At 33.3% G+C, this 14235-nt stretch overlaps 1 long non-coding RNA gene across 1 annotated transcript in view; it reads left to right on the top strand.

Moving 5' to 3' along the window:
- Positions 1–13857, top strand: part of LOC139425096 (uncharacterized) — a 45551-nt gene extending 31694 nt beyond the window's left edge. Inside the window, exons 3-4 of the long non-coding RNA XR_015431488.1 lie at positions 9121–9180; positions 13371–13857. This is a non-coding gene — a long non-coding RNA (uncharacterized LOC139425096). The remainder of the gene's footprint in view (positions 1–9120; positions 9181–13370) is intronic.
- Positions 13858–14235: the final 378 nt, after the last annotated feature.

The following is a 14235-nucleotide window of genomic DNA, read 5'->3' as shown; positions in this document are numbered from 1 at the left end:
CAGCCATTGACAGGATTCGGACCCTGTTCACCTCATTGGTGGGAGAAAACTCTGTCCCCTGCGCCATCACAGCTCTGATATAGTTTCTTGTCTAGTTTATAGGTTTTGTGTTATTAATATCCTCCTCACGATTTTTTAAGCATTTTAATTTGTAATACAATAATTTATTAATGAAGCCAGCTCTAGGGTCGATGCGAGCCGGGTGCGGTATGCATATCGACCAGCCATTGACAGGATTAAGGCCCTGTTCATCTCATTGGTGGGAGAAAACTCCGTCCCCTCCGCCATCACAGCTCTGATATAGGTTCTTGTCTAGTTTATAGGTTTTGTGTTATTAATTTCCTCCTCACGATTTTTAAGCATTTTAATTTGTAATACAATAATTTATTAATGAAGCCAGCTCTAGGGTGGATGCGAGCCGGGAGCGGAATTCATATCGCCCAGCAATTGACAGGATTCGGGCCCTGTTCACCTCATTGATGGGTGAAAACTCTGTCCCCTGCGCCATCACAGCTCTGATATAGGTTCTTGTCTAGTTTATAGGTTTTGTGTTGTTAATATCCTCCTCTAGATTTTTTAAGCATTTTAATTTGTAATACAATAATTTATTAATGAAGCCATTTCTCGGGAAGATGCGAGCCGGGTTCGGAATTCATATCGCGCAGCCATTGACAGGATTCGGGCCCTGTTCACCTCATTGGTGGGTGAAAACTCTGTCCCCTGCGCCATCACAGCTCTGATATAGGTTCTTGTCTAGTTTCTAGGTTTTGTGTTATTAATATCCTCTTCAAGACTTTTTAAGCATTTTAATTTGTAATACAATAATTTATTAATGAAGCCATCTCTAGGGTGGATGCGAGCCGGGAGCGGAATTCATATCGCCCAGCAATTGACAGGATTCGGGCCCTGTTCACCTCATTGATGGGTGAAAACTCTGTCCCCTGCGCCATCACAGCTCTGATATATGTTCTTGTCTAGTTTATACGTTTTGTGTTATTAATATCCTCCTCAAGAATTTTTAAGCATTTTAATTTTTAATACAATAATTTATTAATGAAGCCATCTCTAGGGTGGATGCGAGCCGAGAGCGGAATTCATTTCGCCCAACCATTGACAGGATTCGGGCCCTTTTCATCTCATTAGTGGTCCCCTGCGCCTTCACAGCTCTAATATAGATTCTTGTCCAGTTTATAGGTTTTGTGTTGTTAATATCCTCCTCAAGATTTTTTAAGCATTTTAATTTGTAATGAAATAATTTATTAATGAAGCCATCTCTAGGGTCGATGCGAGCCGGGTGCGGAATTCATGTCGCCCAGCCATTGACAGGATTCGGGCCCTGTTCTCCTCATTGATGGGAGAAAACTCTGTCCCCTGCGCCATCACAGCTCTGATATAGGTTCTTGTCTAGTTTATAGGTTTTGTGTTATTAATATCCTCCTCAAGACTTTTTAAGCATTTTAATTTTTAATAAAATAATTTATTAATGAAGCCATCTCTAGGGTCGATGCGAGCCGGGTGCGGATTTCATATCGCCCAGCCATTAACAGGATTCGGGCCCTGTTCACTTCATTGGTGGGAGAAGAGCCAGCTCTAGGGTCGATGCGAGCCGGGTGCAGAATTCATATCGCCAAGCCATTGACAGGATTCGGGCCTTGTTCACCTCATTGGTGGGAGAAAACTGTCCCCTGCGCCATAACAGCTCTGATATAGGTTCTTGTCTAGTTTATAGATTTTGTGTTATTAATATCCTCCTCAAGATTTTTTAAGCATTTTAATTTGTAATACAATAACTTATTAATGAAGCCATTTCTCGGGTGGATGCGAGCCGGGTGCGGAATTCATATCGCCCTGCCATTGACAGGATTCGGGCCCTGTTCACTTCATTGGTGGGAGAAGAGCCAGCTCTAGGGTCGATGCGAGCCGGGTGCAGAATTCATATCGCCAAGCCATTGACAGGATTCGTGCCCTGTTCACCTCATTGGTGGGAGAAAACTGTCCCCTGCGCCATCACAGCTCTGATATAGGTTCTTGTCTAGTTTATAGGTTTTGTGTTATTAATATCCTCCTCAAGATTTTTTAAGCATTTTAATTTGTAATACAATAATTTATTAATGAAGCCATCTCTAGGGTGGATGCGAGCCGGGTGCGGAATTCATATCGCCCAGCCATTGACAGGATTCGGACCCTGTTCACCTCATTGGTGGGAGAAAACTCTGTCCCCTGCGCCATCACAGCTCTGATATAGGTTCTTGTCTAGTTTATAGGTTTTGTGTTATTAATATCCTCCTCACGATTTTTTAAGCATTTTAATTTGTAATACAATAATTTATTAATGAAGCCAGCTCTAGGGTCGATGCAAGCCGGGTGCGGAATTCATATCGCTCAGCCATTGACAGGATTCGGGTCCTGTTCACCTCATTGGTGGGAGAAGAGCCAGCTCTAGGGTCGATGCGAGCCGGGTGCGTCATTCATATCGCCCAGCCATTGACAGGATTCGGGCCCTTTTCTCCTCATTAGTGGTCCCCTGCGCCATCACAGCTTTGATATAGGTTCTTGTCTAGTTTATAGGTTTTGTGTTATTAATAGCCTCCTCAAGATTTTTTAAGCATTTTAATTTGTAATACAATAATTTATTAATGAAGGTCTCTAGGGTCGATGCGAGCCGGGTGCGGTATTCATATCGACCAGCCATTGACAGGATTAAGGCCCTGTTCATCTCATTGGTGGGAGAAAACTCGGTCCCCTGCGCCATCACAGCTCTGATATAGATTCTTGTCTAGTTTTTAGGTTTTGTGTTGTTAAAATCCTCCTCTAGATTTTTTAAGCATTTTAATTTGTAATACAATAATTTATTAATGAAGCCAGCTCTAGGGTCGATGCGAGCCGGGTGCGGAATTCATATCGCCTAGCCATTGACAGGATTCGGGCCCTGTTCACCTCATTGGGGGGAGAAAACTCGGTCCCCTGCGCCATCACAGCTCTGATATAGATTCTTGTCTAGTTTATAGGTTTTGTGTTATTAATATCCTCCTCAAGATTTTTTAAGCATTTTAATTTGTAATACAATAATTCATTAATGAAACCAGCTCTAGGGTCGATGCGAGCCGGGTGCGGAAATCATATCGCCTAGCCATTGACAGGATTCGGGCCCTGTTCACCTCATTGGTATGAGAAAACTCTGTCCCCTGCGCTATCACAGCTCTGATATATTTTCTTGTCTAGTTTCTAGGTTTTGTGTTATTAATATCCTACTCAAGATTTTTTAATGATTTTAATTTGTAATACAATAATTTATTAATGAAACCAGCTCTAGGGTCGATGCGAGCCGGGTGCGGAATTCATATCGCCCAGCCATTGACAGGATTCGGACCCTGTTCACCTCATTGGTGGGAGAAAAGCCATCTCTAAGGTGGATGAGAGCCGGGTGCGGAATTCATATCGCCCATCCATTGACAGGATTTGGGCCCTGTTCACCTCATTGGTGGGAGAAGAGCCAGCTCTAGGGTCGATGCGAGCCGGGTGCGTAAATCATATCTCCCAGCCATTGACAGGGTTCGGGCCCTGTTCACCTCATTGGTATGAGAAAACTCTGTCCCCTGCGCCATCACAGCTCTAATATAGGTTCTTGTCTAGTTTATAGGTTTTGTGTTGTTAATATCCTCCTCTAGATTTCTTAAGCATTTTAATTTGTAATACAATAATTTATTAATGAAGTCAGCTCTAGGGTCGATGCGAGCCGGGTTCGGAATTTATACCGGCCTGCCATTGACAGGATTCGTGCCCTGTTCACCTCATTGATTGGAGAAAACTATGTCCCCTGCACCATCACAGCTCTGATATAGGTTCTTGTCTAGTTTGTAGGTTTTGTGTTATTAATATCCTTCTCAAGATTTTTTAACATTTTAATTTGTAATACAATAATTTATTAATGAAGCCATATCTAGGGTGGATGCGAGCCGGGTGCGGAATTCATATCGCCCTGCCATTGACAGGATTCGGGCCCTGTTCACCTCATTGATGGGAGAAAACTCTGTCCCCTGCGCCATCACAGCTCTGATATAGGTTCTTGTATAGTTTATAGGTTTTGTGTTATTAATATCCTCCTCAAGATTTTTTAAGCATTTTAATTTGTAATACAATAATTTATTAATGAAGCCATCTCTAGGGTGGATGTGAGCCGGGTGCGGAATTCATATCGACCAGCCAGTCACAGGATTAAGGCCCTGTTCATCTCATTGGTGGGAGAAAACTCTGTCCCCTCCGCCATCACAGCTCTGATATAGGTTCTTGCCTAGTTTATAGGTTTTGTGTTGTTAATATCCTCCTCTAGATTTTTTAAGCATTTTTATTTGTAATGCAATAATTTATTATGAAGCCATCTCTAGGGTGGATGCGAGCCGGTTGCGGAATTCATATCTCCCAGCCATTGACAGGATTCGGGCCCTGTTCACCTCATTGGTGGGAGAAAACTCTGTCCCCTGCGCCATCACAGCTCTGATATAGGTTCTTGTCTATTTTATAGGTTTTGTGTTATTAATATCCTCATCAAGATTTTTTAAGCATTTTAATCTGTAACACAATAATTTATTAATGAAACCAGCTCAAGGGTTGATGCGAGCCGGGTGCGGAAATCATATCGCCCAGCCATTGACAGGATTCGGGCCCTGTTCACCTCATTGGTGGGAGGAAACCCTGTCCCCTGCGCCATCACTGCTCTAATATAGGTTCTTGTCTAGTTTATAGGTTTTGTGTTATTAATATCCTCCAAGATTTTTTAAGGATTTTTATTTGTAATACAATAATTTATTAATTAAACCAGCTCTAGGGTTGATGCGAGCCGGGGGCGGAAATCATATCGCCCAGCCATTGACAGGATTCGGGCCCTGTTCACCTCATTGGTGGGAGAAAACTCTGTCCCCTGCGCCATCACAGCTCTGATATAGGTTCTTGTCTAGACTATAGATTTTGTGTTATTAATATCCTCAAGATTTTTTAAGCATTTTAATTTGTGATACAATTTATTATTAAGTAAACCAGCTCTAGGGTCGATGCGAGCCGGGTGCGTAATTCATATCCCCCAGCCATTGACAGGATTCGGGCCCGGTTCACCTCTTTGGTGGCAGAAAACTCTGTTCCTTGCGCATCCCAGTTCTGATATAAGTTCTTGTCTAGTTTATACGATTTGTGTTATTAATATCCTCCTCAGGATTATAAAGCAGTTTAATTTGTAACACAATAATTTATTAACGAATGCCAGCTCTAGGGTCGATGCGAGCTGGGTGCGGAATTCGTATCGACTAGTCATCATCAGTATTTGAACCCGGCTCACCTCATTGGAAGCTGATCGCTCTATTCCTTCAGCCATCATGTCATTAAAACAATGTCTTACATATCGCCTTTAAATATACCAATTATGCATTTTCTTTTTTTTTTTTTTTTTTTTTTTTTACTAGTAACATGTTAAAACACGCCATGAATATCTGAAACTCTGAGTGACAAGTATAAAACTATACTTTACAAGGTCTTAAATTTGGTAATGTATAAATGACAACATAGTGAAAAAATACTTAATTGATCAGATCTTAGAAATTCAGATCTTAGGTTACAAACAAAAAACTTAGCAAAACAAAAAATTTCAAAGCTCTTTAAAAAAAGAAGTATTTAAGTTCTTTTTTGCAAATTGTTTACTAGTTTTGATATACATCTTTTCATTCTGTTAAGTGAATTATCCCACTAATTATCCCACATCAACGTGACTTATTCATTTCGTCGATATAATTGTTCCTTTCTATAAGGTCTTAAATTTTTAACAAAAAAGAGCTCAAGAGTTCTTTCTTTAAAAAAAAAAAAAGATTAATGTTTACTAATTCAGAAATAGATCTTAATTGGTTTCAAAAATATTAAAATAAAAATACCGTCTTCCAAAATATTTACAAAAATTGAAGTATCTAGGAAGTTCTCTTTTTTTTTTATATTATCTTTTTACTCCTTATTACGAAAATAAACAAATTTTAATTTGAACTTTAAATCAAGTATCTAAAAATTGCAATGTCTAATTCTTTTCAAAATAACTTTGTTCAAGAAATTTTTAGCTGCTTTAAATAAAAAGTAGGTGTCCGCAAATATAGTATTTTCAATGTGAGGCCAAATTCATAAACTTAGCGAATAAGGTAAAATGTATTAATTTTAAACTTGTGTAATTTTTTTTAAATAATTCCTTCCTTGAAATGTTTGACACCTCTTTTCAGAAATAAGTAGTTGGGATAAAAATTGTACAGAAGCAGCTAAAAAATTATCAAGGAGAATAACGTTTAAAAAAAGTCTGATAGTTGTAGTTCATTTTCGTCGCACTAGAGCTGCACAATGGGCTATTGGCGACGGTCTGAGAGTTATCTCAAAAAAAATATGATAATAGAATATAAACTTGTCAAATCTAATATTTTTAATGATAAAACTTTTTTATGGGTATTTTGCATTATTAGTGTCATCCATCTATTAAGATTCAACTCTCTCCCATTTCGAATAAATTATGAATTTCTAATTTTGTATGATTTTGAAAGTTCTGAATAAAATGCGTGTCATCTTCACGAATCTCTCATGGTCCGAAGCGTTGTTAAAAAGTACTTAAAGGTGCTTATTTCTGATTTTTTTTTTCTAAAAGCCCTTATAGGTAAATTATTTTATTGGGTGTTTTTAAAAAATTGCTTCATTTTCTCTTTTCGAAAATGAGATTTTTTTCTTTCTTTACCAAGTCGAATTTTGCCACATGTTACGCAAAAGCATGCTTTTCGCATTGTTTTCTTAGTCAACGTTTTCTCAATTCATTCAACCACAATATATTTCGGTGTACTGTCAGTCCGTAGCGTATGAAAGCGCCAATCATTTTACATATTTGATGAAATACTTCACGCTGGGTTCGGGGAAATTCTTGCACTCTCATTTCAAATCAAATTCAATTAAAAGGAAATTGCATTCATGACTTGCATCATATTCGACAAGAAGACAACATATTCGTCAATATTTAAGCAAACAAAAAATCGATAATTTTCGTGGAGAAAATGTTTGAGGCCTTCTAATCAAATTAAAGCCATTTTTTTAAAAAAATATGAACTTTCATTGCGGAAAAAAAATGTTCGATATAAGTAAATTAAAATAATTTTTCTGCTGAAAGCTTTTAAAATCTTCACATAGACTTACGAAAAATAGGTTGAAAAATTTTAATAAATGAATTATAAATAACAATGTAAACTGTAACGTCCTGATAGGAAATTATATTTTCTAATAATGATAATAAAACCATTTCGAGATTAATCCCCTGTAGTATTAAATAAATAGACGTTTTATTGAAATGACTGGATAATAAATAGTATATTATCCAATTAAAATAAAACAGTTACTAAATAAATCTCAATGTAGCGAAAATTTAATTGTATTGAACAGCGGGTAAACCTTGCGTCCAAAATGCAGCAAAAAAATAAACTAAATGTTTCTGTTTTGTTTATAAATAGTTCAGTAGAATTTTTTGTCGTATCTTCGAATATGATTTAATTTAGTGAATTATTGATGCAAATGTTATATTGAAGCAACTAAGTAGTAAATAATTCGCAATCAAAATAAGTTGAGCAAATAAAAATATGTAAGTACAAAGTAAAGTAAAACGTAAAAATAAAAATTGCGCACAGTAATGCATAAAGCATACAATAAAGCGAAAATATAAGGTGTAGAAAGTAAAATATTTAAAGATGTAGAATATATGAGTTTAGTACAATGAAGTAAAACAAAAAGAAGCGTAAAATGAAACAAAACATAAAATATTAAGCAGAAATTATAGCAGAGAATAAAGAGTAGTAAAATGTGAACTATCAGGAAAAGTTGAAGCGTTTAAAATATGAAGTATAATGTAAAGTGGTACGTAAAGAGTGAGGTAAAGTGAAGCAAAAAGTAAATTTTTTTTAAAAAAAGCGTAAGTAAAAAATACAGAGTTAAATAAACATGAAGTAAAAATCTGAAAGTACAAAAAGGGAAGTAGTATATAAAAAAAAATCAAGCATAGTAGAAAGAATAGCTTCATAAAATGGGTAAAATATTAAGAAACGTGTAAAGCAAATAAAGGTAAATTCAAGGGAAGAGTATATACAGTAAAGTGTAAAATAAAGCATCAACTATAAAATTGAATATCGAATAATATAAAGCAAAAAATATAAAAAACAATCATGTAGAGAATAAAATAAAGCTTGAAGTATAAAACAATGCTTAAAGTAAAAATTATATTAAAATGTAAAATATAGTAAAGTAAAGAAGACTCTAAAATATAATGTAGCAAAAAATACAGCATATATTAAAGTACTGTATGAAATAGAAGCGTCAAGTAAACAAAGCATAAATAAAAGTATGAAGTAAAATAGAATGTGAAGTATAAATTAAATTTTAAAATGCAAAATAAACAATTAGTAAAGTAATGCGTAAAGTAAAAAGTAGAAAGCATAATGTAAAAGTTGTATAAACTAAAAAGTAAGCGTAGAATTAAATGTAAAATAAAATGCGTGTCAAGTGGAAATTAGAAGGTTAAGTAAAACGTGAAGTATAAATTACAGCGTAAGATAAAAAGTAAAGCATAAAACATAAAGTGAAGCGTAATGTAAAATAACCAAATCTCATCTTATACTTAAGTAAGAAAGTAACAACGCACTATCTTGCTCTAATTTTGGCTCTTACTGAAGTAATCTAATTTTAGAATTCAAATAAACAAGGTAACTTTTCAAAAATTAAAATTAGTAGATATTTCAATTCATTTTAGTGAGGAGTATTCATTATTTCTGTTTTTCTGTTAAAAATCTTGATCTATGAAACACGTAACAGCAATTGTTGTCCAACTTTTATTTTAAATTTGTTAATTAAGTTATTTTAATTGCTATTTTTTTAAAAGAAAAAATTTTTAAAAAATGATGTGATTTAAATGTCTTACGCAGGCGTGGCGCATATGCCATCTGCCACTTCTCAGAAAAAGAAAAAAAATCACTAATCCCTAGCTCCTTTATGTCCTTGCATAATGCTTGAAAGATCCCTATAATGTTGCATAAGTATTAATGTAATAATAATAAATATGTGATGTTTTTTCAGCTTTCGAGAACTTCATGAAGTACAAATTCAACGATGATTCGACATCTTAGCTTTTTAGAGGTAAGTAATATAAAAGAAGAGTTTAATAATTTTCATGTTCATATGAACCAACATTTAAATAAATTTTCAAGAAAACAAAGAGAATACGCTATACAAATAAAGACATCAAACCTCATTTCGTATACTAAAAAGAATTTGCGTCCAAAACTTAGCCTAGACAACTTATATGTCATAAACTCAAACAATAAAGCAATTGTTTTCGTTCAGAAAATTTTTGTAGACCTTCCAATCAAGTTAAATGAATTTAAAAAAAGGGATGGGCTACGCAAAAAAAAAAAAAAAAAAAAAAAAAAAAAAACGCGATACATGCAAATTACAGGGTGGCTGCGAAATAGTGTTACAAATATCGAATCATTTTGTTTTATAGATATTAAATTGAAAATGATAGATACACAAATATGATGAACACCATAAATGGAAGTTTACCTTAAAAATTTTTTTAATTCGAACAGACCTCCATCTTTATCAATTACTAAAGATAATCTCTTGCGCCATTGTCCGATGGCGGCCCGAATAATTTTAAGAGGTAATTGGTCCCATTCACGCAATAAAAAAGCTATTGGGGTTTTTTAATCAATGAATTATAGGTAACTAGTTAATTGTAACAAATCCTGATAGGGAACTGTGCTTTCTAATAAAGAGAATAAGACCATCTCGAGATTAATCACCTGTAGTATTAACGCGTTGAATGCCACGCTAATTTTACATGCTGGTTAGAATTATTTTCTCAGTATATATTGCATTAGTTTCTTCAAACCATTTTAGTAGCGATAATAATACGAGACGCATCCAGAAAGTAAGTTTCCCGATGTTTTCTCCTTTAAAGTAAACGTAATTAGCCGTGTCAATTGCGCATGCGTAATAGATCCTTGACGTATGAATCATATGCCGGCCGAAGAGGTCCCTCCTCGTTCCAGCAGCGTGGTAGCAGTGGTCCGAAATGGAAGCTTTTATTCCTTCTGCCACCTGCGAGGTCCGGTCAGTGATAAAGTTCTTGAATGCGCAAAGCATTGCGAAAATTGAAATTCATCGTCAGGTCTATGGGCCGAACATCTTGAGTAAGTAGATGATGCGTCGCTGGTGTAAGCAGTTTTCCAAATGCTCGTCCACATACGGCTTGACGCACAGATGTTTTGACAGAGTTTGGCTGGAAGTTGTTTGATCATCCACCCTACAGCCCTGATCTTGCTCCCAGCGATTTTCATCTTTTCTTGCACCTCAAGTAATTCCTGTCCTCCGGTGAGTGTTTTGGCAACAACGTAGAGTTGAAGACGTCTGTCACACGCTGGTTCCATTCACTGGCGGCAGAGTTCTACGACAGAGGGATACAAAAGTTGATTCCACGATACGACAAGTGTCCCAATTCTTGTGGTGGCTATGTAGAAAAGTAGCTGAAACATTGCTGTACTTGTTGCCAATAAATATGTTCCTGAAAGTATGAGTTCTTCTTTGAAAAAAATAGGGAAACTTACTTTATTTATGCCCCTCGTATCAAAAAATTAAAAGTATTAAAAATTTACTCGAATTATATATTTCTTATAATCTTGGCTTCACCGGTGGCCCTACGAACAAACTCATGGCCGATCACCGGTGACCCCCATGGTATTCAACGTGGTAAATTATTAAACGTTTTATTGAAAAATCTTGATAAAGAATGATAACATTATCCAAATAAAATAAAAGTTTTAAATTAAATCTCAAAGTAGCAAAGTATTATATTTATTGAACTGCGATTAAACCTTGTTCATTTTGACATAGTGCTAAAATGAGGTAAAAATAAAATTAAATTAAAAAGCTTAAAATAAATGAATTTTTTGGTCATAAATAACTAAGAATTACTAAGTCGAGTTTTCTTTGATTATGATCTTATTTTTCATTAAAAAAAAAACATTAAATTAGTAAATTAGAAGCATAAATTACATCAAGTTTTACTGAATCATCCCGATATTAAATCATGCGGAAACCAAATTAAATTAAATTTAAGCATGAAATAAAGTGCAAAAATTAATATAAATAGTAAAATAAGAATTGTACATAGTAGTAATGTATAAAATATAAAGTAAAGCTTAAAATATAAGGAATGCATACTTTTTACTTCACTAAACATTTTACTCTTTAAAGTAAAAGTAAAAGTAGAAATTATTGAAAGAATAAAGATTAGTAAAGAGTAAAGTACCGGGTAAACTAAAAGCGAAAAGTATAAAATGCAAATTATAGAAAAAAGTTAAACATAATATAAAGTATACCATAAGTAACGCATAAAATATAAAGAAAAGTGTAAAGTATAATGAAAAGCGCGAAGCAAATAAAGGGTAAGATAGCGTGAAATATATAGGAAAGTATAAACCAAAGCTTTAAATGTAAAGTAAAATATAAAATAACGTAAAGCAATTTAAAATAATTTAACCAAAATGTAAAACGCGCAAAGCAATGTAAAATAATAATGTAATAAGCAATAATAATAATAAGCAAAATAAATAATAATAGCATAATATAAAATATTGGAAGGCGTAAAATATAAACAAAATATAGTAAAAAGATTAAGTAAAGTATAAAGTATAAAAAATTTATAAAATGCAATATCATAAAGTAAAGCGTCTAGTTTAAAGTAAATTTTGAAAAAGAAGTGTCATGTAAACGAAGCTTAAATGTGAAGTAAAACATAATGTGAAATGTAAGTTAAATCTACATTTAATCTAAATTTAATCTTGTCCAGAAAAAAACGTATAAAGTAAAGAATAACGAATAGTAAAATGTGTATAAAGTAGATAATAAAATGAAATATAATCGAATGTGAATAATAGTGTCAATTAAAGTACAAAGTAAATAAGTTAAGTAAACTAAATTAGAAGCGTATAAAAATTAAAAGTTGAATATGAAATTAAGATTTCAAAAAAAATAATAAGTGCAAAAATACTGTCTGTGTACGCATAAGAAAAAGACCACCTAAACAAAAAAAAAAGTGTAAAATATAACGTGAAAAGTAAATGTAATGAGTAAAAGTAACGTAATGAGAAAAATGACGCGTAAAATGTATTGTAAGGAGCAGCATGAAGTTTAAGGTAAATATTAGTGTAGAATAACGCATTAAAAAAATAACACGCAAACGTAACGCATGAGAAAAGGAACGCATAAAAATGTCGAAGTCATATATAAGAAGAAAAAATACACTTTGAGGTAAGGTGTAGAAGCAACATGCAAAATACAATAAAGCTTATCAGTTAAACATAAAATTTTTATGCTTAAGGAAAATTAACACGTTAAGAAAGGCGCCGAAATAATAACGCATAAGAAAAATAGAAGTAACGTATAAAAGAGTTATGCATTAAGAAAAATGACAGATAAAGTACGGTAAGACCCCGTTCAACGCGTAGGATACGTTCTATCAAAATAGAGCGTAATGCGAAACAGCGCTAAACGAGGCTGTCTTAACATGTAAATAATGGGATTAGGGAAGATGGATAGAAAATTAGCTAGGTGTTAAATTTAATAATTATGTTTTTTTAATAAAAATAAAACCAAACATTTATTTCTTACAGAAATAAAATAAATGTAAACGAATATACGTACTTATAAAAAAACAAATAAAATTCACTTCAAGGTATTATGAAAAAATATATTGAATTAAATTTGATGAATAATTAGTTAAACATAAAAAAATAGTTAGTCTTTTGAACAAGCGTAATAATGCCATATTAACAATCACTACATTTAATCAGACGAAAAAAACAATAAATTACGAGTTCACATCTCTTTAAAAATAATTGTATTAGTTAAAAAAAAAACCATTTAAAACTGATGGTTTAACGGTAAAAGTTTTGCCGTAATAATTTGGTCAACATTTCATATATATGTTTAATTGTTCTCATACAATTTACTAAATGGTTTTCAAATAGATCATTATTATACTAATGTTACAGGTAAAGATAAAAATGATCTTTCGAGTACACTTGATCGTAAAATTTTGACATGTTTAATGGTATAATTAAAAGTACCCTTATTCAATTACGTTAGAGGGGAAGCATTTGGCCTTTGACCACACAGTATGGTGCTCTCGAGAGGGTATTGCTTCACTTTTCTGAAGTTGTCTTTTCCTCTCTACTCTATGAATAAGAAACAAGGGTTTTTGCAAACATTATGAATTATAAAAGCATGTTATAAAGAGGTAATATAGTGTTCTTTCATTACAGGATCTTAAGAGACTTGGAAAAGTGAGTGTTAAAATCGACAAGTCGCAAAACTGTTTAGAAGATGATGGTATGTTATAATTGAACGTACGCCACCCCTGTCGTGTTCGTTACAGTCTCCAACGTACTCTAAATATTCTCCTACATATTCAAGAATAATTTGATTTAAAATCATCTATAAACTGAAAGGGTCGCCGCATGTTATGATGTTCAACAATTCACGTCACTGGGGAGGTTTGAGTGAGAAAGTTCCATTGAAAGAAGATTATTTTCGAAGAATTAAACGAGAACTGTCAAGGCGGCCAAGTTAACTTACTAAAATGTTTAATTATATTTTTTTCATATTAATTATATTTCATTATACTTTATTTATACTCATATTTTATTTATACTTATAATTTTATTTATACTTACAATTTTGTTAATATTATTTATACTTTATATTTAATCTCCTGATTCTTGTGAATCTAATTAAAATGTATAGCGTGTGTGTATCTTACTTTACCCCTAAAACATGAAATAAGGTATTGAAAAAAGAATATCACTTTAAACTAAATTACTCTTGAAATATAATAAATTAACAGCATCTTAATTTTATCGAAGTAATAGTTAGAATGCTATTGGAGCAAAAAATAAATCCCTTTTTTAACAAGTTATGTGAGATAGAATTAAATTGGAATTCACTTTCTCATTTTGTAGCTCTATTACAAGTAATCATGCTTAGTTAGATACGATGTATATTATATCAGATATTAATAATTCTGAACATAAATTAGAAATTGATTAATTGCAATATAAAGAGAGACTTACTCTCTAAATAACCGATCAGTTCGGTAAATACAAAATATCTATTAACTGCTTCTAGCAA

Source organism: Parasteatoda tepidariorum, chromosome 2 (genome assembly GCF_982258835.1).
Source record: "Parasteatoda tepidariorum strain Cologne lab strain chromosome 2, Ptep-v5.0, whole genome shotgun sequence".
Classification (NCBI taxonomy): domain Eukaryota; kingdom Metazoa; phylum Arthropoda; class Arachnida; order Araneae; family Theridiidae; genus Parasteatoda; species Parasteatoda tepidariorum.
The sequence above is the reverse complement of the archived record's forward strand: the minus strand, read 5'-3'. Positions and strand labels throughout refer to the sequence as shown.